General features: G+C 40.9%; 1 long non-coding RNA gene across 1 annotated transcript in view; it reads right to left on the minus strand.

Moving 5' to 3' along the window:
• Window positions 1-361: 361 nt before the first annotated feature.
• LOC119507447 overlaps window positions 362-22,820 on the minus strand; it is a 79,772-nt gene continuing 57,313 nt past the window's right edge. The window contains exon 3 of the long non-coding RNA XR_005211239.1: window positions 362-1,963. This is a non-coding gene — a long non-coding RNA (uncharacterized LOC119507447). The remainder of the gene's footprint in view (window positions 1,964-22,820) is intronic.

The following is a 22,820-nucleotide window of genomic DNA, read 5'->3' on the forward strand; positions in this document are numbered from 1 at the left end:
GAAGCCCAGGAGCTAGGGATGGTTTTTACATGAGCAAACAGTTGAAAAAGTCAAAACAAATAAATAAATAACACCCCACAAACAAGAATATGATACAGAGATCTATATGGCTCCAAGGCCTAAAACAGTTACTTTTATATCTGGCCTTTATAGAGAACATTTGTCTATACCCTGCCCTAGGGTATTAAAATAAAGAAAAATTAAATCCATACATCCTTAGTGCATAAAGCAAAGTACGGCTTGAAAAAATGGGAAGAGAGGGAAAGGAAAAGTCTAGTTCCTCAAATGCAATAGGTGGTATAGTATGAAGGGTAACTATCAGGTCTGTGCAGAATAATTTTCTACTACCTTCTATATGACAGCCCATCAAATATTCCAGTATCCTGTTTTCAGTTCTTTTAACCTTTCCTCATAGCTGCCTGCATCTCCTCACCACCACGGTCTCTTGCTTCTGAATATGTCCCAGTTGGTCTATATCCCTCTTAAACTTTGGTGCCCAAACTGGCTGTTACTCTACTGAATTCCAAGTAGAATTCAACTTGGGGGCCAAGTAGAACAGCCTTCTTCTTTTGTCTCTCTGGATCAGAGGACCAAACTGACCACATGCCAAATTCAACTTGTGGGTATGTTTTGTTGGGCCTGCCTGGTGTTTTAAAACACAGGAAAAGTTCACATTCCTTCACGGCCATAGTCGTCTGGAGCTGAGCAGTAATTGCTCAATTAGACAAAGCACTCTCTCTCTAGTTTGCCACAGGCCTTGCCGCTCCATAGCGCTGACACCAAGACTATCCCACTCGTTTGTGCTTCCTGCCTGGCCTGCCTGGAACATTTGAGTCTGGAGCCTACTCCCCCTCCTACCCCTAACAGCCTATTTCTGCTAACATTTGTTTAGAATTCTACTGCTTTGTCTATTTCGAAATCATTCTAGATTTTAAAGTATGCTGGCAGATAAGTTTTGACAGGGTTGGAAAGATCTGAAGAGCCTGGTTGCCTGATGGTTTCGATTGGCCTCAATGACAGAATATCCTGGGCAACTGGAGATGGATGGTTGAGGAGAGTTCAGAACCAGAAAGAAAAAGAGGGGAAAGCCTATGGATGGAGTCAAGTGGAAAGAGCATATGACCCAAAAAGAGAATAGCTAGGTGCTGTTCCACACTCTTCCATTTAACTGACTTTGTGTTATTGGGCAGTTTGCTCAGCCTCTCTGAGCTTCAGCCAGGTCTTCTAGAAACTGCAGAGTGGTAGCAGATGGCTTTGCCTTCTACAGTTTGTGAGCCCCCAATAAAATCAAGTAATGAATGTGGAAACACTCTGAGATCTATAAAGTAGAATACAAAAGTATGGTATCATTAATCCCCTGCTTCCCAATCTGGCCTAAGGCTGACCTGGTGGAAAAAAAAATCCAAAGCAAAAACAAAACAAAAAACTAAAATCCCATAAACAGAAAGAGTTAAGTTCCTCTAGGACTAAGACACATCCATCTTTTATGCTGCAAACTGTGTGCTGTTAAAAGGCACAGATGGACCCAGCAAGAACTGCTAAAGATGGATAATGACAGTCTCATGTTTACCAAGAGTTTCAGACCAACTAGGGTTTTTGGCACAAGACACCATCTTCTTGGACTCAGAGTGTCAGAGGTGAGGAATGAGAGTTCTTGATGTGGAGAAGTTTGGGACTATCTGGCCACCGCTGAGATCAGTAGAGTTCGCAGGGAACATTCAAAAAGGGATCCTCACTTTAGCCTCGGTTTTAACACTCCCTGCTGAAAGTTCTCCAGCTTCCCACTTTCCCACAAGAATGAGTAAGTCCTACGATGATCCCTTACCTACCTCTCTCCTACCATCCAAGTGGTTCCAGGTTGTTGAGAGCAACTTTTGTACCCATTCCTTCTTGAGGTCTGGTACCAAGGTTGGACACATCCATATGAACACCACAGAAGTTAAGGATGTGTTGTGTTGTGTTGCTGCAAAAGAAGAAATAGAACTTCTGAAAAATCAAAACAGCAGAAAATATTTTTATTGGGGACCATTCAAGCTCAATATCCATCCTCAAGTCATGTATTTCAATGTGGGTAGCTCTTTAGAGACTTTTCCAGACTGCAAGTTCATGGTTGCTAGATAATTTGCTAATTTCTACAGCATTGTTCACATCAGAATAATAATTAATGATAATTGAGCTCAATTCTTTTCCAGTGTATTTGACCACAGAACTAAGGTTTCAGTGAGAGGCCTGCTCTGTATCTGGAAAGCTTTGTGTACACTAGAAGACTACAGTATCTATACTGAAAGAATGCTTTGAAGAAGAAGGGAAGTTAACGAGAGGCTGTATTTGTCAGAGCTAACCAAAGATGGACTTTTTGCTTTAAGAGGCTGTGCTCAAGTAGAGTGGGTCAAACTTTTGCCCTAGGGGATTTAAAGAGAATCAGACATCCAATAGGATGGTTGACTAGAATCTAGACGACATTCCAGGTTTCTTCCAATGCCTTGACGCTGTGTTGACACAATGTTTTCTATTTTGGACAGAGCCAAAACGATCTGGCCTAAGAACGGGCTTGCACTAAGAACTGACTTACTCTAGCCAGTACAGAAAGTCTAAATGAAGGGTATAGATAGCATGGATAATGATAATGGCAGCAGTTTAACAGAGAACAGATTAAGCTTCAAACACTAAACCAAGTGCTCTATATAAATTGTCTCATTTAATCCTCACAATTCCCACCCCCATTTTAAAAATAAACTAAACCTTGTCCAGAGAATAAGAGGTGGATAAGAAATTCCAAACCAGGACTCTGTAACTCTTGCCATGATGCAACACTTTTAGGGGCAAGAGAGAAGAAGCCAGTTATCAGCTGGTAGTGGGGAATGGGGATGAGAACACTGGAAATGTGAGGTTAGGTAAAAGAAATCATAAAATTCAGACAGCTTGGAGTAAACCATGGAACCTCAGAACCTCAATGCCATGCTTTCTGAGAGGTGTAGGAAGAGTGGAACAGTAAACCCCATGCTTACATTTGAGGATTTGCTTTTAGCATCAATTCCTACCTCCTTCTACTTTCTAGTCGGGGTTCTAAAGAGTGTGGAAATCTGAAAAGAAAATTAAGTTACTCCTGCAGAAGAGTTTGGGAGCCCGTCTTAATCCAAAAGAACCAGTGCAGTTTTATGTACACTCTAGCAAGGACCTCTCTTAAATTGGGGACATTAGGGAGGTAATGGATGCAAAGTTAAAAACAGATGTGAGGGAGCTTGGGGAAGAAGGTTTCAGGGTCTGGTGACTGATGGCAGATTACACACCAGCACAGGGAAGAAACTGAGGTCCAAGTGGCCTCTGAGGAGCCTCAGAGCCTCTTGTGGGCTGAGGCTGTGCTCCAAGCTCGATGAGAACATGGCCCCTGCCTGTTTTCTTTACTATTCTGCTGCAGCACCTAGCATAGAACATGGAGACCCATTTCTAGCTTTTGAGCATGAATAATTGGGAAATGTTTAGTAACTTTTAAGGAAAATTTATTGCAATCAGTTTGATAGGAGTTGGAGAAGAGGCAAAGATGGCAATTCTTCTTAAGACATTACTGAGTTTTAGGTGTATTGAAAATTAAGTCCAAAACAGGCACTAGACCAGAAATTAGTTTTATACAAAAGGAGAACAAATACAAATGCCCTGAAGGGGCTCTCTCCCCTCTCATATTCATTGATCCATGTGGCCCTTAAGCCTATGCAGCAAGTGACTTCAACCTTTCTGGTGACCGCACCGGAACACTCTTGCTTCCTCCAGTACATATTCCTACCCAGGATTTATTCAACTGATGTTTATTGCACAAGGCTCAGAGGTAGTTATCAGGATGATTCTGATGTGGAGAGTGCGCTCATGAAGCTAAGAATGGGAAGATGAATCACATCCATAAATGATCAGAAATGATATTCAGAACACTTAACAAATGGTAGTACTTGGGCACTGACCAATCAGAATGGATTTCTGCTATAGACCTGAATCAGGATTTTGGAGGCTCCCTGCCATGTCCCGTATTATTCCTTTAGTTTTTGGATCATAGGGAGATCCAGGGGTGCTGGGAGGGGCGCTGGAGAGGCCAGGGTTGACGGACTTTCAGTTGGTTTGGACAGAGACTATTTATATCCTGATTCAGAAGTATTCAATATTATAATAACTGGTACCTCTGAATCAGTATACAGGGGTTGAGAGTCACCCCCATAAATGATATTAACACAGAAAAGAAATATATCTGGTAGCTATTACTGCCTAACAAACTTTTCCAAAACACAGTGGCCTTAAATAACAATCACTGATTATTCTAGCTTACAGGAGACAAACGGGTCAGTTCATCTTGGCTGGGTTAATTTACAGGTCTTATCAGAGTCAACTGGAGCCTCTCATCTGGGTTGGGCTTGGCTGAGGGCACCTCATCTGGGGCAGCTCTCCTCTATGCAGCTCTCATCCTCCTCTCAAATCATGGGATAGTCCAAGCATGGGCTCCTCATAGCTATGGCAGAGGCAAGCCCAATCATACGAATGTTTTCTAAATCTCCTTGCATCATGTCTGTTAAATCTCATTGGCCAAAGAAAATCACATGGCCAAATCCAGAATCAAAGGTGGGAAAATATACTCCTGTTCTGATGGGAGGAACTGCAAAAATCTGTTACAATGTGCAGGGGTCATTAATAGAATATACGACCGTAAACGTCTCCTTTCCCATCCATTTATTCCGTACCCATTCCTTCTTCTGGAAAAAGTACCTTAGGTTTCCCTTAGGGGAACTCCTCCTCCCCTTTTGGTCCCTATGTAGTAGACACTACCTCTCAGCTTCCAGATGTAGCAAAGGTCTCAGATCTGCACAATCACAGCTTTCTAGTCATTTGGGCCATGGTAATCAGCTCAGAGAGAGGCTTGCAACCCAATCCAGGCCGACGAGAATAAATTCTGGGAATTTTGTTGTTATTATTGGGGAGGAGAAATATCTTTCTGAAGAAAGTTACTAAGAGATTAAAACATAAGCCTAGAGCTTCTGGTATCCATCTTGCTACAATGTGGGCAGTGCCTTGAGAATGGTGTCAATTCAAAGAACAGCAACAGTGAGACAGAGAGAGAGAGTGAGAGAGAGAGAGAGAGAGAGAGAGAGAGAGAGAGAGAGAGAGGGAGAGAGAGGGAGAGAATGCAAGGTTGAATAAATATGAATAAATAAGAGTGATACTGTTTGATCCCCTTGTTCTAGCTGTGCCTCAATCAGCTACCCCTGAGATTTTCAGGTATGTGCCAATATCTTCCCTCTTTTTTCATAAACCAGCTTGAGTTAGAGACAGAACTAAGTGCTATGGAAATTAAATATTAAGAAAAATAATTACAGCCAGGAGCATTATGGTAAGCTGTTTAGAGAAGTTGTCACTTAAGTTAACCACAACCTTGTTCAATGTTTTTGTTTTTTTTTTGTTTTTTTTTTTTAATGTCTAAGGAAAATTTTCAATTCTTATTCTTTTCCTGGAGGAAAAACTTTACATAAAAAGGTCCAGCAATAGCATACACTTTGAAAAATGAGTAGTTGGATACTGCTTTCATTTCTCCTTGGCAAGTTTCAGCATGGAAATGAGATCTCTCCAGTCAACACCCTAGTTAATTTTCCAGTTGGTCTAACAATGTATTTAAGGAACTTGGCTCCTAAGAGATTAGTTGAGCCCCACTGCTTTAGGGGGGCAATGTAACCCAATTGCTAGGCAGTTAATCTATTCATTATGTGTATTTTTATTCTTAATTTTTTCTTCAAGGAACAACTGAAGCATGAGGGATCACACAGCTTTCTTAAGCAATTGCTTTCAAATTCTGGTGAAGAAAGTTCCAGATTTTGATATGGTTTTTCTCAAAATTTCAAATTAAAGCCAAGTGGAAGATGGTATCTCTAGCCACCTTTTCTAAAGGATGCTCCTTCTCCCACACGGAACATGTTTCTATATACTCTGCACCTTTATGAAATATCCTCTAGGACTGAAAGTTTAATATATTAAAAACAAAACTCCACAGACATTCATATATCATCCCAACTGTTCCACTCAAATGGGTGATACTGACTATTCTAACTATTTGTGCTGATGCTAATCTTAGAAATGAAAGAAATGTCAAGCGGGAATATCTGTACAAATTTGCAAACACTCTTTGAACAACCATGGTAACAATTCCCACAGCAACATTAATATCTCAAGCTAACAGACGGAAAAAGAAATACGCACAAATACATTCCTGTGGCAGATCATAGCCCATTTTGGGGTGCAGAGGCATAAACCTCTCTGTGTATGCGTGAATTCTTCAAACCATGGTATAAAATTATACAGTTACACAGCACACCTCACTGATGTTGCAGACCAAGCTGGTGAGTACCAGCCACAAATTCCCCTTCCTGCAAATGGTAAATTCTGAGCCTAAATATCTTGATAATTACCCACACTTATACTCTGCCCAGTCTTGGGGCTTTTTCTATTTAACATATTCTTCATAGCACAGGCAGGCACAGGTACTATTGTTCTGGGCATCCCCTTTTCATATTTGCCACAATGTTGCCAATTTTAGAAACCAGTCATAATTTGGCTAGAGGAACTGTTTCAAAATGTTTCAGCTAAAGTTGGATTTACTTTCCACCCAAGAAATCCTCTACCCAATTTTCCCCACTTTCCCACCAAGATCCAGGAGGAGGAGTGACCAGAGGAATGTAAAAGTCCTTCCATATTTCCAATCTCCCTCCCTCTCTTCTACCTTTTTTTCCTTTCATTTTCCAGTACAGGGAAGTGTTCCATGCCAGGTGCTAGAGAGATACGATGGTAAGCAAAACAGACACTGATCTTTCACCAATGAAATATTCACGCTTGCGAATGCATAACTGAAGATGTGGATAACTTCTCCGAAGATTGTATGTCAAGATTCTGTAAGAGTATGTAGCCAATAAACCTGAGACACACTGGTAGGTTCTGGGAAGTCTTCCCTGAAGAAGCAATGATGAGCCAGGATCTATAGGAGGAGTAGAAGTCAACTAAGTAAAGAGCACACTAGAGATAGATGGCAACAGGCACTAACACCTGTCAAGGGAGGGAAAATGATAAACCTGGGGACATGGAAGAAACCCCGGGTGGCTGACAGCAGAGAGCCAGGAAGAGAGTTTTACATAGGGTCTTATGAGCCAGACTAAGTATACTGAGTGCTCTAGAAATAATTGTTGAGTTGAGGTAAGGGTAACCAGATAGGGAGTGAGATGGCTTTCAACAATGGGTTTTATTACTGAGAACACTCAGTAATCTTTTAACTGGTTGGCCTGTGTGGCCATATGAGTGATAGAATATTGAAATTGTCTGTACCAGTTAGTAAACAGTTGTTTCTGTAACTCTGTGAATGCCCCTCTATATCCCAGCTACCTGGCCCTCCTCTCAAATCTTCCTACAAGTCTCTGTGATCCAGTATAGCGGGGAGCCTCCAGGACAATCTTCTAGTAACTTATCCCTTATTCTGTTGCTGCCCAATTAAGAATTATGAATATTACCCCTGCTGGTGCCTGCCCCAGGGCCTGACTCATCAGAGACATCCAATATCCCTTTGCTGAATGCATGAACTAAATGGATCCCTTCCCAATTCACCATAGAACACCTGAAGAACAGAATCCTCACACTGCTTGAGCAGTATCAGGGGAACTGAGGTCAAAAGACTGAAAGCATGGAGTTGGGATGCTATGGAGTCAAGTTAATTAAATTTCTGGGAAGTTGAGAGGGGTTGCCATGTCAAAGCTGACGTCCCCTGGCAGACTGAGTGGCAGCTCTAGTGGGTCCTTGACTTCCTTTCAATATGAATGCACTCTGTTTGAAGGGTAAAGCCCTCAGAAGCTTGAAGAGACTATATTTTCAAGTAGATAAAATCAGCCACCAGGACCCTCTACACCTTCCACTTCTTTATTATAAGTGTAGATTTCACATTGGATCCGCAATTTAGGACTCAAAATAATTAAATAAGCAATCATCAGCTGTGTAACCTGAATGCATTAATATTCCAGAACCGGGAAAATAAAAGTAGCATGTTTAAACTGTCAGCTAAAGAAGCTAAAATAAAAAAGAGCAGTAATATTATTTTTCACATTTATGAAGTTTCTATTATAAAATGCAATGTTTGTTTATTTTAAAGAACTTGGGAGAAGGTATAAGAAAAAATGTCTATAATCCCACTGATCAAGAATAGAAACTATAATTTTTTTATAAGCAAGTTAGAAAAGTTTATTGAGGAAAGTGAAAATACACATTTTAAGGGGTGAGCCTGGGCATGTTGAAGAGAGAGATGCGCCGCCCATAATAATAAAGGACCTTTTATTAAATCAAACAAAGGGACGTGGGGTTTGAGAGGCTGGGCCCAATGTTCAGGTTTCCCACAAGTATGGCTAGGCCCTGGGGGCTTCTGGCATCCCTGATGACACACACACTGCCAGAGAAGCATCTTTCTGCACTTATATAGCAGGATCCAGCTGGCTTTTGCCCCAAGTGGCCCTGAGGTGGTTTACTGTTCATGCCAAGGGCTATGAGCCGACTTTGTTCCTGTCTCTCCTTATCTTTTCTTCCTCTGCGGCCCTGTACCAGTTATCAAAAACAGAAAAAGTGGTGATCATGAGATCATTTATAAGGGTTTGTAGGTCAGAGGCCAGTTTCTGGAGTTTTCTCCTTATACTGGGAGAAATCATAATTTTGATGTATTTTTCCTAGTCTTGTGTGTGTGTGTGTGTGCATGTACACAATTAGGAACTCTTTTAAAATTATTTCTTATTTTGATTTGAGTGGCCTTTTTCTATTTTGTTGTTGTTGTTGTTGTTTTCTTATTTCCCCACTTATCATCCCAAAGGGGCTGGCAAAGTCTCCTAAACTTTTGACGAAAACCACCCCTGCAATTGGGCTTCGCTCCATTTTCTATTTAAGTATTTCATTCATTAAATGTAAAGCACGTGAGGCACATGAGAAAGTGAAAGCACCAGTCTGCTCATGAATGGAAATCCAGTTGAATCGTCACTAAAGATCAACTCCAAGATGTCTTCTTCTAGGTGATGGCTTAAAAATCTTCCCAGGGTCCCCCCTTATAAATCCCTGCAATCCCTTCCCCCACTATACGTACTGTATTAGTATCCAGTCTTCCTTATAACCAATGCTAAAATCTGCTGTCAACTGAAACTTCTGGGGACATTTTTTTTACCTTGCTCTACACATCTACTATAGGTGATTCCTCCCTCACAGCTACCTTTGTCTTTCCATTTCCATATCCAGTCATCATCCAATTATGATCTCCCTGCCTCTGGACTCTGCCCACATATCCTGCCTATCCATGCCAGGCTCTTTTCCAAACCACTCAACAGTTCCCTGTTAATGGCATAGAGTATGCTCAAAGCTCTCCACAATCAAGCCCTTGCCAGATAATAAGAGCCAACATTTCTTGAATACTTACTTTGGGCTGGTCACCAAGAAATATTATCTCATTTAATCTTCAAAACAACTCCATGAGCCAGGGTGCTATTCAAAATTTTTACCAGCTGGATGGCATGGGACCAATCAATCAGAGCAGACATTGTCCGTGGCCCTATACTGGTATGTTCCTGCCCTGCCTGTGAGATGGATGCTATTATTATTATTCCTATTTTTGAAGAAGATACTGAGGTTTAGAGAGTTTAAATGTTTTGCCCAAGGTCACCCAGCTAATAAGTGGTGGTGCTAACACTTGTACCCTGGCAGCCTGACCCCAAGCGGTTGGCCAGAACCATACCACCTCTAGTACCACCTTTCACCAGACCCCAAATGAACTCTTTGTTCCAGTTACAAACTACCCACTGCATTCAGGCATCCACAAACCTGGACTGTCCTCCATGGCTCAAATACATTCCTGCCTTCAAGGAATAATTTAACATCTTTCCTCTCCCTTGAAGATTTCCAAGCTAATTTATCCTAGACTCTCCTCCATCTCCACATTGAATTAGCTCATTTTAATATTATTTCCTTAACATTTTTGTCTCCTTCCTCTCTTACTTTTTTTTCACTATAGCCACCCTCATTCAGTTCACTGTCTCCTGAAGGGGCTATCGCAGTGGTCTTTTAACTGGTCTCCTTGCCCCTAAAAGATCCACTCAAATACATCCTCCACAAGTCAACATCAAGCACATGGATGACTGTCAATTTTTATCTGCTAAATGCGCTAAACAAATGCTGCCAGAGGAATCTGTTCATTACACACTACTACCCTTTCTACCAGACTCAAAACTTCTATGGCTTGTTCATCTTTGCATGCCTGTGTTCCAGAATACCTAGCACAGAGTAGGTGTCTAATGACTCAATGATAGGAGGATTTATGTAATGTGATAGTCATTAGGACTTAAATAATATTGCAAATAACCCACTGTATCTTGTTAGGTTGTGTATCATCTCCCAGATAGACTCTTAGTCCCTTGTGGCAGCAATGCATTTTTATCACTTAGCACAGGAGATACATGATTTATGATGGAATGATTCTGCATTCATTCATTTATTTCACAAATGTTTACAACAAATGTTATGCTCCAGGCACTGTGCTGGATGCCCCTGAATTTATTTTAAACTGATTTAGTAGAGAGTGTCATACTCAACTTTGCATTTTGATATACAGCTCATCATTTAGGTCTCTGCTCCAATTTCCCTCTTTAGAGACAAATTCCTGACTATCCTCTGTGAAGGATAAATGAATGTTTACTTGTGATTTTCAGAGAGGGGGTGGGTTTCCACTAAATATATTTTCAGTGAAAAGGTATTAAAAGAGCAATTGAAGGAGTTAGATAAAGGAAAGTGGTAAGGCTATATGTTGCTATTAAATCATCCTAATGAAAAGAGCCATCTAAATCAGGTCACTGAAACCTAACCTTTTGTTCGTGGCAGAAAGGGAGATAGCCCTGTTTTCAGCAGATGGTTTGTCTGTAGTTGGACAGGTTCCTGGTGAAGAAATACACCCTCATTCTATAGAATTAAGTTGCATTTTATTTCATGTTCTGTTTTCTCTGAATTCCAGGCATTATAAATTCAAAAGTACCCTGTCTGCTTTTTCTTAGCCCCCACTACAAATTCCTACAGTGATTCACCTCTGTGTGTATCTCCTGAGTTGGAAACATCAAGGTAGCAGATGTGACACATTAAAAATTTGTTTAAATATGGAGAGTGAAGGAAGAAATTAAATCCAAATTACTCAGCTTGACAACATGGGCTTATAAACAACTTGGGAATGGATGGTGCTCATAAGTTCACTGAACTAACTTAAGAAATTACCTCTCCCATTTCCATACTTTCCTAAATATTTTATTTTGAGAAATTTTTAATAAAAGATTTGATTCTGAGGTGTTCTAATTACATTGTATTTCCGGGTGAACTAACTTTGAACTTCATTACCTCCTCCCAAGGCAAAGGACTGGATAAATTCATTAATTAACTTTGATTTCATGGACTATTGAAATGTCAGCCCTTGTGGTTCCCTGCTGAGTGGCTCAGGGTCACCAGTGCCCAGAGAGTCTATGATCTTCTTTATTTCAATTATTACCTTCTTGTCTCCATAAGCTTCTGGGAGGCCTGCTTCTGGGGTTTCTGGTTTTGTTTTTTTTTTTGTTTGTTTGTTTAGAACTGAATTTCCTCTCCTGCTACCCCTTTCCCCAACTGCCCTATTTCTCTGTACCTTATAGTGTCCCTTGCCAGTTATTAATATTTGGGGGACCTTCCTGCTGCACGTTCCTAAGATACATTTAGTCATTGTTGGGAATTGAATCATGACCCCCACAAAAGACATGTTCAAGGTTTAATCCATGTTCCTGTGGGTGTGAATCCATTTGTAAATGAATATGTTAATATTAGTTAATGTAGGGACTCATTTGTGAATAGGATCTTTGAAGATCCTATTTAGATGGGTCCAAATTGAATCATGGTGGGCCTTATTCCACATGATTTTCTTATAAGCAAAGGAAATTCAGACACAATCAGACAGAAGCAGCCAGAGGTTAGAAGAAGTCAAAAACCAGAAGAAGCCAGAGAACGAGGCAGATCGCCATGTGACAAAGGAGCCCCAAGGATTGCAACAAGCCAGCAGCAGAACACTACAGACTCTGGAGAAAGCGTGCCCTGTTGAGACCTTGATGTTGCATGTCCAGCCTCCCAAACCATGAGACAATAAATCCCTGTTCTTTAAGCCAATCTTCTGTGTGGTATTTGTCACAGCGGCCCTGGCAAACTAAGAAGGTCATGGTAACCAAAGGCCAACATTTCCTCTCGCTGTGAAAATAACTAGCAGGTCCGTTTAACTCAGAAAAGATATCAGCTTCTGGAATAAAAATGCCTGGAATTCAAATCCCAGCACTCCTATTTTCTGGCTGTGTGATCTTGCATAAACTATTTACCATCTCAGTTCCTTCATCTATAGAATGACTCTGACAATAAAACACATAAAGAATTATTGTTAGTGTTTAAAGAGAAAACACAGAGAAAGAGCTTGGCATAGTGTTTGATACATTGCTATTATTACCATCATCGTAAGGATGTTGTGCAGTTTGTATGTATCTCATTTACATACAAGAAAAGCATTTAGCTAAATTAAGCATTCAATAAATTTCAGATATTACTACATATTAGCTAAAATCACAAAATTGGAGTATGGGAAAGGAAAGTCGAGATTATATAAAACAATCCTCATATTTTATAGAAGTGGAAATACCTTAGAGAAAGGAAATGACCTTCCAAAGATGACTAGAAAGCACAGCTCCGACTCCACTGCAGGGTCTTTTCCACATCAACCCTGATCCTGATCAATGGGCAGTGGATACAGTAAGGAATTTTTAAGTCTGTGTGAAAGTAGGGGACAGGATGAGAAAGAAAAATGCATAAAAGAAAGCTTAAAATGGATCCAGCAGAGAACAGCAGGACAGATATAGAAGAAACACAGTGGAGGATGTTTCCATTAATTCACAGGCATATGGGAACCTCCCAATCAAATTGGGACAAGGAGGTGAAAAGTGAGAGGCAGATAAAGAGCTGAATGTAGAAATGCAAGCTGTTTTTCAAAAAGCTTGTGGAAGTAAAGTGCAATAGCATCCATGACCTTGGCCCCGAGATAAAGAACAAGGGCAGCTTAAGCACAGATTTTATGCCAAAAGACTTGAACCATTCATCACCTGTGGGTCCCCCAGATTATTTATGATAGGTCTAACAAAGAACTGATATTGGCCTGCTGCCACGACCATTACTAAGGCTGCTGCTAAATATGCATGAATATGATTTCATTTACTTCGAGGCCTCAAAGGCACTGATTGGTCAAGGAAAGGGCAGATGTCCCCTCACGACCATACTGGGGAAGTGAGCCTTGGACAAGGCTGTAAGTGGGAAGCCCACTATAGAACTGCCGGCCCTGTGTCACAGAGAAGGAAGGCTAACCTGCGGTTTTCTTATTATGAATGAGGCATTTGCCTATAATGCAAATGCACAGATATAAAACCCAGAGAAAAGGACATCATGACAGCCAGACAAGTCTGAAAATAAAGCGCAGATTTAGATGGCAAAGAGTGATGAGGGCTTTATAACTTGTAGTCTGCCTGCCCTATATGGCTCCTGCCACATCTAATCTCCTGTGGGGTCCTGGAGTGTCCGAGACAGAGCAGAACAACTCCCCCATATTTGGCTGCAAGATGGCCTTCATAGGTCAGGCAGGGTAAGGGGGTTAAAGTGCCCTCCTGTAGCAGAAAGATCCTGCATAAAAATGGAAAAAGCACTCCCCAGTTAATGGCAGCTACAAATGAAGGATAATGGACAAAGAACTATGTGTGCTAGGAGAAGAGCATCTAAAAGGCTAAAGGAAAAACTAAGCAAAACGGTCAAGGGCCACAAAAGGGGCTTTCAGCTCCCACTCAACAATGTTGACAACAGAGAGGAAAAAACCCTCAACACCTTCACTGCTTTTGTCTCTAATATTAAGGAGATGATTTTCTTTCTGGCTGTTGCAGTGTGTGCTTAGCATGGTGCTGGCAACTATGAAGGGTAAAGAAAAGTGGAACATGGTTTGTGCCCCAGGAATTTGAGGACTTCGAGCCTTTTCAGTCTTCAAGCAAAAATCCTCCTTTTACACGAACTCAGCAGTATTCTGTAAAGCTAACCAGCTAAACTGTGTGCCCTTTCCTCTAAGTCCTGAGACAGGTCAGAGAAGAGGGAAATCATGCTATTTCCCACTTGTGATATATCCTGGGAGTGCCCTGTGTGAGGGTCCCAAGGAAACCCAGTGAGAATCACAATTTCTGAACGTTAGAGCTAGAATTTTGGTTGCCAAGGGTGAGAATAGCTGGTAGGAGCCACACTCACACCACCCATACCCAAGGATTCACCACTGAGCTCAAATGTGGACTGAATATCCTTCTAGTATCACAATCCAGGCAGGAACACCTAGTCAATCAGATTTGCAACAAGAGATAGCCCTCCCAGCTATTCCCCACATTTTAAATAGGAGTTAGACTCAGAGGCAAGAATAGGAACCATACGATTCTGCTTCCTCTTTCCCCTGTACTGATGATTGACTCATGCCATGACCTTTGACATTCCATGTACCCTAGATGTGGGTTCAATTCATAACGCGACCAGAGCTAGACTTCTAAGGGAAGAAGAGAGTGAGAGGCGTGATTAGAGAGGAACACAAAGGTCAGCTTGCCCTGACAGTCTAAGATCCTGGCAAGCTGGCCTCAGCATGAGTCACTGTGAGCCTTGCTCTGATCCTCCAGCTTGACTGCAATTCATATGGATTAAATGCTAACACATTAGCCCCTCGTGACCAGAAATTAGTGCACCTGTTTAAGGAGACAGAGAGCAGAAGGAAGAATAAGGTGTTCATCATCAGCTAGAGACTTATGACAATCCATCTTTCTCTGGCTATCGGTGTGACTTTACACAAACTGTGTGATCTATTTGAAGTGGAGTGGTGTGAACACCCATCTTAGAAACTTGTGAGATCAAATGAGATTCTGCATGTAAAGTTCCTCCTATATTGACTAAACCACACTAGGTGATCAATAAATGGTGGGCATCATTATCATCATTGCAATTATTCCAGGATCACTGAAGAAAAATGGACATCTAAGGGAGTAAGACATGGGTAAGTGATGTTTAAAGAGGAGAGAATTAGGGACAAGCGGTTTTATCTGACCAATGGGGTGGTGAGTAACTGGGGGAAAGGTAAGGCAAAAGGATGGGGGAGAGCATTAAAGCTTTCACAACTAGAGACAGTTTGCCTACTGGGGCTAGGCCTGCACCTAGAATGGCATTAGCAGACAGAGCAACTGCAGATTCTGAGGAAAATCCCAGCCTGGCAGGCAAAGCAGAGTATTCAAAGGGTAGAGGAAAAAAAAATTACGTCATAGAATAAGCAAGTAGCAGACACCTGGGATCTTGATGGGGGTGGAAACTTGGCCAGAATCACAAAGGGAAATCCAGGGAGGCAGTCAGCATCTGGGGAGCCTCTAGGCAGGCAGGAGGATCCCAGGAACAGATGGCGGCTCAAGGTGACTCCAAACCCAGCCTATAGGAGGGAGGGACCTTGTGAAATCAAATAAGGACCCTGTCCTAGAGGGGTCTTGTGCCAGGCAGATTACAATGATGCTACTTCAGCCACCCAGCCCAGAGGCTGAAGGCAGGGCTGACTTACAGATGGGGTTAATTAGCTTCTAGATGTAGGAGAAAGAGGACGGAGGGTGTTGGAACCAGGCAGGGACAGGAATGCATAGCATAATATCCTTGGGGCCAGAAAAGCCAAAGCTAAAATTTCCAGCTCGCTTTTTGTCTTAGAAATGGACAGAAGTTGAGCAAATTACTTAACTTTTCAAAGCCTCCATGTGTTCATTTGTAAAATGGGGATAAGAGCTAGCAAATAGCATCAGAGTGGGGTTTATGGTTCAGTAATACTGTGAAGGATAAGGCTCAGTGTACTTGATCCATGGGTATTAGTAAATGAATGTAAGCTATTTTTCTTCACAACCCTAAGTAAAGCCAACTTAGAAGTAAATTCTCATCTTAATGACCATAGAGGTAAAGACATACACAATATAATACATAAAATAGTGTAGATATAGTGTATTCAACAATGGGATACTCTATATGATACTAAAATTCTATATAGTATACATTATCACTTTTGAATTTGCAGTTTTCTTATGTCCATTGTCTTGTTTGATCTTTGCAGTTTGTGAGGTGGATAGAACAAAAACCACAGCAACAAACTAGAAACACCAAAATGCTCAGTCATTGGAGAGATGTTAAATAAAATATGGTAAATAGTACCAGAGTATTTAAAATAAATTTTAAATCCTTTGTAAAGAATGAAATAGAGATACTGTATTAAATTAAAATGGAAAGATCTCCTCAAAATAAAAAAGTCACAGAAAAATTCTAAAATATGATCCCATTTATGGAAAAAAGTTACATTTGTTTATGTACATGCATATATGCATATGTGTCTGTGCAGCATAAGGAGCAAAAGATCCATACCCGTTATTTACTGGAAAAACGGGGAGTGGCAGGTGGGAGAAGATGTTGGAGGAAGACTTTCAAATTGTCTTCAGTAAATGTATATATTCTTTGAATCTTTAAAACAAAATGGGATTCACTCATTACTTAGTTTAAAAAACAGTCAAAACTTATCATTCAGCAACTAATTATAAATAGGTATATAGGACAATCTCACAGAATGGATATTATTCAATCAAGGAATGTTATTTGGATATTATCAGACCAAATCTTTCCCCCAAAAGAAACTAGAAGTTACCAGCTTTTGACCTTAATGGGTTATCTGAAGTTTCTAATGAGCTCTGATGAACTATTAAACAAGGGCTTATGCTTGGAATCACAAGCTTTCAAAAAGGCATTTTTCATCATTATCTCCCTATCCCCTAATATGAAATGACCTGTTTTCCTGCATCCATACTTTACAAGTCACTTTTGAATTAAAAATTAAAAGCTAATTTTTTCTAGAACATGTCTTTACCTAGCACTCAATGCCAATAAAAGAGCCCAGGGTAATTTGTTTTCCTCTATAATTTCAAAGTGGATCGATACAGGAGTCCTTTCTTGCTGCTGTGGCTTCCATAGCCCTTGATGGTGAATCATTATACAAGGAAAGGTCTAGGATCCATAGATGGGAAGTGGCCAGACTACATTTTTCTTGTGGTTTCTGTGGTTTGAAGTGAGTTTGGGGTAGAGAGAAGAGAAATAGCTTCATAGTGTGTAGTCCACAGGACTGAGGGGATGGGCTGCTGAGAACGGGAGGCAGGGGAAGGGTTATGGTTCAGTAATACCGTGAAGGATAAGGCACAGGCTCTGGGGTCTGACTGCCTGGGTTCTGATCCCAGCTCTACCATTTGTGGATCTATAGCCTTGGGCAGGTCACTTGACCTCTGAAAGTTTTAGTTTCCTCACCAGTACAGCAGAGATAATAATGACACCAACAGCATAAAGGGAATCAATAAGATAATCCAAGTGCCTGGCCCCTAGGAAGTGCTCAGTACACAACAGTTATTTTTCTTATATTTGAGTTAGTACAGATTTAGTTTGTGGGATTTGTGCCTTGAATCAAATAAAATATTGATTAAGTCCCCACTGCATGGTAGCCTCAATTCCGCTCAAAGAGAGCTGACCGTCTACAGTGGCTTGAGGTTATGAACCTCAGAAAAACATGTTCTTAAACTTAATCCATTCCTGAGGGTGTGAACCCTTGTAAATAGGAACTTTTGATGAGGTTACTTTAACTAAGGTGTGGCCTAACTCAATCAGGAGAGATCTTAATCCTATTGCTGAAGGCCTAATAAGGAAGGCTGTAAAGGGAGAAAGCCACAGGGAGCAGCCAGAAGCTGGAAGTCAACAAAACTAGAAGAGAAAGGAGAAGCCAGGAGAGGCTGCCATGTGTTTTGCCTTTTGATAGAAAGCCAGGGACCAAGGACCACCAGCAGCCAGCCCCAGAATGCCAGAGTCTTCTGGGAGAAAGTATCACCTTGATGATGCCTTGATTTTGGACTTCTACAACCAAAACGGTGATCCAATAAATTCCCATTGTTTAAGCCAACACACTCCATGGTATTTGATTTAGCAACCAAGTAATTAAAACACCATCTAACTGGGGAAGTCAAACATGTTCATGCAAAAAGTTAGATAACTACAAGGTTTTTCTAGTAGTTCAGGGCAAAAATAGGTCACTGGGTCATTCCATATGCATTGGCTGGAAAATAAAGGTTATGCTGTTTATAGGAAGGAGAAATTTGTTTATAGAAGGTTTCACCAGTTCAGTGGGACAAAAAGTTAGGAGGCATTTTGAGTGGGAAAACAGCAAGAATGAAACCATGGAGGCAGGAACATTCCAGGGGTATCCAGTGGTGCCAAACACAAAAAGTAAATCACATGATATGGAGGATACGTTTTAAGATAATTAGTTTTAACTGATCCAAAACTGATTGGAAAAATACTCTAAAACTGATCATGTTCTTTTTGAAGACTCGAACTTTATTCAAATCCATGCTGAAGGCTTGCTGTGCACAAAATCATGTCTCAGTCCCTAGTTTCAGTTGAATATGTGTTAAAGCAAAGACCTGAGATCTCTAATACTTTGATTCACTCAGAAGGGGACTAACTAACCAGTTGGAATAAAACCAGGACCTAATGCAGTACTGCAGAGGATGTTACTAATACAATGGTTCCTAAAATATGGTCCTGGGCCAGCAGCATCAGCATCACCTGGGAACTTGTGAAAAATGTGAATTCTCAGATTCCACCTGGATCTACTGATTCAGAAACCCTGGGGGTGGGGCCTACCAATTTGTGTTTTCGTAAGCCCTCTGAGTCATTCCAGTGCAGTTCATGGCTGTTACACTGCTGTCCTGGTATTTTCCTTTCAAGCACACACATTTAATATTTGTATATTGATTACTACAGTAAGTTGTTCCATTATTACTTGCAAGAGGCTTGTATCTTTCCTACCATCTTCTATTTTGGAGAGAATTCTTGGCAAGATGAACTCCTAAGGAGGTCTGAAATTGTTTTTGTTTTTTAACAGCAAGAGGATAAAAAGTAGACAAATGTAACCAAATGGCCATTTTAATAATGCAGTTTTGCTCCTTGTAATGTCACTTGATAGGACTTTTAAAAGAATAGGCTGTATAAATGGAGCTTTATGGGTCCTTTGCTGAAAGTGCTTTAGCTGTAGATGGGCCAGATCCCATTAGCAAACTTACTCCGGAGCCCACAATACTTCCTGACAGAATATCCTCTTATAGCGGTGGAAAAAAGCATAAACATTGATTTTAATTATTCAAACTCCAATTTCAAAGTGGGTGATTGATCCTGGAAGGTTAAGATGCTGCTAATATATTCTATGTCCCTTTCCAAACTTTTGTCTTTTAAAGGATGATTTTAGCTCCAAGTATGAAAATGTAAAAGAATTAAAAAGAAATAAAATCAGAACATAAAAGTTATCTTTTTTAAAAGGATGATTTTTAGCTCAAAGCATCAAAACAAGTAAAATAATGAAAAATGAAAGAAAGAAATTCAGAATGTAAACTAAAGAACGAAAATAAACACAAGGTAGCTGGAGCCCGCTGTTAAATTCTTGAGGGTTGCTAGAGGATTAACCCAAAGATCTTTCTTCTACTTTTTACTACTGGGACTTAAAGTAGTCTATACAAACACCCCTCTGATTGCACTGCCTGTTTTGTTTTCTGTATATCCAAATGTCATGAGCTCAACAACTCTTCCAGATATGCTGTTATCTACTTTGAAGAAACCTGAGGCCAACATGCAGCAGCCTGAGTGAGGCTTCAGAATGAAAGCAGAAGTCTTCACAATGGCAGACCAAGCCCTACACACCTGACTCATAATAATTTCACCAGAACCTCATCTACTACTCTTTTATACCTTGCTCACTCTGTCCCAGCTACACTGGCCCCCTTACTCTTCCTCAAATCACACACCAAACATGCTTCCAACTAATTCTCCCTTCCATCATTATAGCCACATAGCTGTCTACATCATTTTCTCCAGTCCTCTGTCCAAGGACTGCCTCCTCAGACAGGCCTTCCCTGACCATCCTTCTGTAAACTTGCAGTTCCACTCCATCTCCAGTCCTTCCTCTCCTCCTTACTCTGCTTTATTTCCTCGACATATTACATAATTTACATGATTTTATTTCTTGCCCATTGCCCTTCACTAGAATATAAGCCCCAAGATGATGAGGGATCTGTAAATCTTGTTGACCACTATATGCCCAGGGCCTAGGACAATGCCTGCTGCATGGTAGACATTCAGTAAATATTGATTAAATGGAAGAAAAGTGAATGAAAGCTTGGGTGAAAATAGTCATAGAAAAATTTAGAATGTTTAAATTTGCCTGCAATATGGACAAAGGAAAATATTCACAGGTATTTGCTCAGACGTAACTCTTCTGAAACACTTACATATAAACACATTGGCAGGATCTGCCACCATAAAATTAGGTGTCCCAGGCTGGCTGCAATGCAGAGGAGTGAGCAGTAAAATACCCTCAAGACAGCCAGTGTGGTGGTCAGATCCCCCAACCCCCAACCCCTACTGGAAACCATTTCTCTGCTTCCAGCTGAGTTCTAGAATAGGGCCCTGAGGGCTTGTGCAGTGGACCCCCAGGGGAAGAGGATGCTACTTCCATTTCACTCCCTTGGCACCCAAATCTGAGAAGTGGCTGTCGTGGGGTACCCAAACTGGTTCTTAGAAAAGTCCAGATGACTCACCTGGATGTTACTCTGTACCTTGGGGAAGAGCAAGGAAGAGTCTTATCTTCTCTCCATGAAGGAGAGGACTGGGATAACCCACATGGGGCTCTGAGGTCTGGTTTCTAAACCTGATTTCCACCACTACCTAGCAGATGGCCTTGGGCAGAGGAGATCACTTCTCCTCTCTGAACTTTAGCTTCTTCATCCCTTTTATGGATTTAATTGTGTCCCCCACAAAGATGTGTTCAAGTCCTAACCCCTAGCCCTGAATGTGACCCTATTTGAAAATAGAATCTTTGAAGATGGGATTAGTTAAAATTAAGCCAAACTGTATTAGAGTGGGAGGAAAATTGGACACATTCAGAAGAGGGGAGAATGCCATGTGACGGATGGACAGAGAACACCGTGTATTTCTGACAAGCCACCACCAGCAGCCAGGAGAGAGGCACAGAAGCAATTCTTCCCTACAGACTTCAGAAGGAGCATGGTTCTGCCAACACCTTGATTTCAGACTTCCAGTCCCCAGAACTGTGTGACAATAAATTTCTGTTGTTTTAAGCCACCCTGATTGTGGTACTTTGTTAAGGCAGCCAAAGGAAATTAGGATGATCTGTAAATGGGAATAATACTCATGTTATTGAGTACTTTATAATGCTAAATACTTTGAATTATTCATTCAATAAATTGAATGAATAATTTGAATGTACCATCTGATTTGGACTTCAAAACAATTCTCTGAGGAAGGTACTGAGTCTAGAGGAACTTAAGTAATTATCTAGGATCACAGAGCAAATGGCAGAGCTGGCCTTAAACTCAGGAGGCCCTGACTCCAAAAGCCACGCCCATAATATCAGGAATATAACCCCTCTTCCATGGACCTCAGAACTGGATAAAGAGATCATCCTGAATAAGAAAACACTTTGAAAATTAAAGCACTTTCAATATATGGGACTTTGTGAGCAACCAAGGGTTTCAGATAATCTATAACAGAGTTACACAAATGTGAGGTAGCCCTATATTTTCTCTGGGAATTAGTGGGGGGTGAGAGGGAGACCTTCTCTATTCAAGCTTCACTGATGATTATCATTCTGATCACCTTCACTGAATATCTCCTCAGCACTTATTTATCTCCAGGTAGTTTAAAAAGTGGACTCAAGGACACCATGAGTAATGCTAGAAGACAGGGGTGTGATGTGTAGCTTTTTGTCCACAGTAGCATTAGCTGGAGGAGGCCTGTATATATTATGGGTGAAGTGGACAATTCTGGTTAAACATTGGTCACCACTTAGGAGGAGAATAATCTCAGATAAGCCATCTAACTTCTCTAAGGCTAGGTTTACGAATGTGCAAAATGGCAACAGTAGTACCCACTCCCTGGGCTGAATTAGAGACTGAAAGAGATGATAAAGTTGAAGCACCTGGCCAGCAGGTAGCCCTCACTGACTGCAGACAGTGAACTTACACGCCAACATTCTGCGTCTCATGCCCTGAGTTCATTCTCAGAGCTCTGGAATGTCTACCATGCAGCAGAACTGTGCTCTGCCCTCACATAGCCTTAAACAGAAATGTTGAGGTGTTATTGCCCCTCCCGTGTGACCTTCAACTGATAGAGGGTCTGTGGAAGCAAATGGCTCTCAGGGACCTGCTACACTCTCTCAGCAGTTCCCCAGAAGGACTGAGCCCAGAGGCTTGTGCTAGTAATTGCTTCCTTAAGGTACCCTTTCTTATTGTTTTTTAAGGCAATTTTATTGAGATATATTCACACACCAAATAATCTATCCAAAGTATACAATCAGTGGCTCACAGTATCATCATATAGTTGTGCATTTATCACTACAATCAATTTTAGAACATTTTCATTACTCCAAGAAAAAAATAAAAATAAAAAAGAATACCCAAAACATCCCATACCTCCTCCTTCCCAATAACCAATCCTTATAAAGCATTTGAAAAATTCATATCATGACCATGCCAATTTGAGAGAAAAATTAAACTCCTTTTGATAGTGCGGGAGGGACTAGGTCCAATGTCATGAGATCTTTTAAAGCA

Source organism: Choloepus didactylus, chromosome 1, assembly GCF_015220235.1.
Source record: "Choloepus didactylus isolate mChoDid1 chromosome 1, mChoDid1.pri, whole genome shotgun sequence".
In the NCBI taxonomy this organism is placed as follows: Eukaryota; Metazoa; Chordata; class Mammalia; order Pilosa; family Megalonychidae; genus Choloepus; species Choloepus didactylus.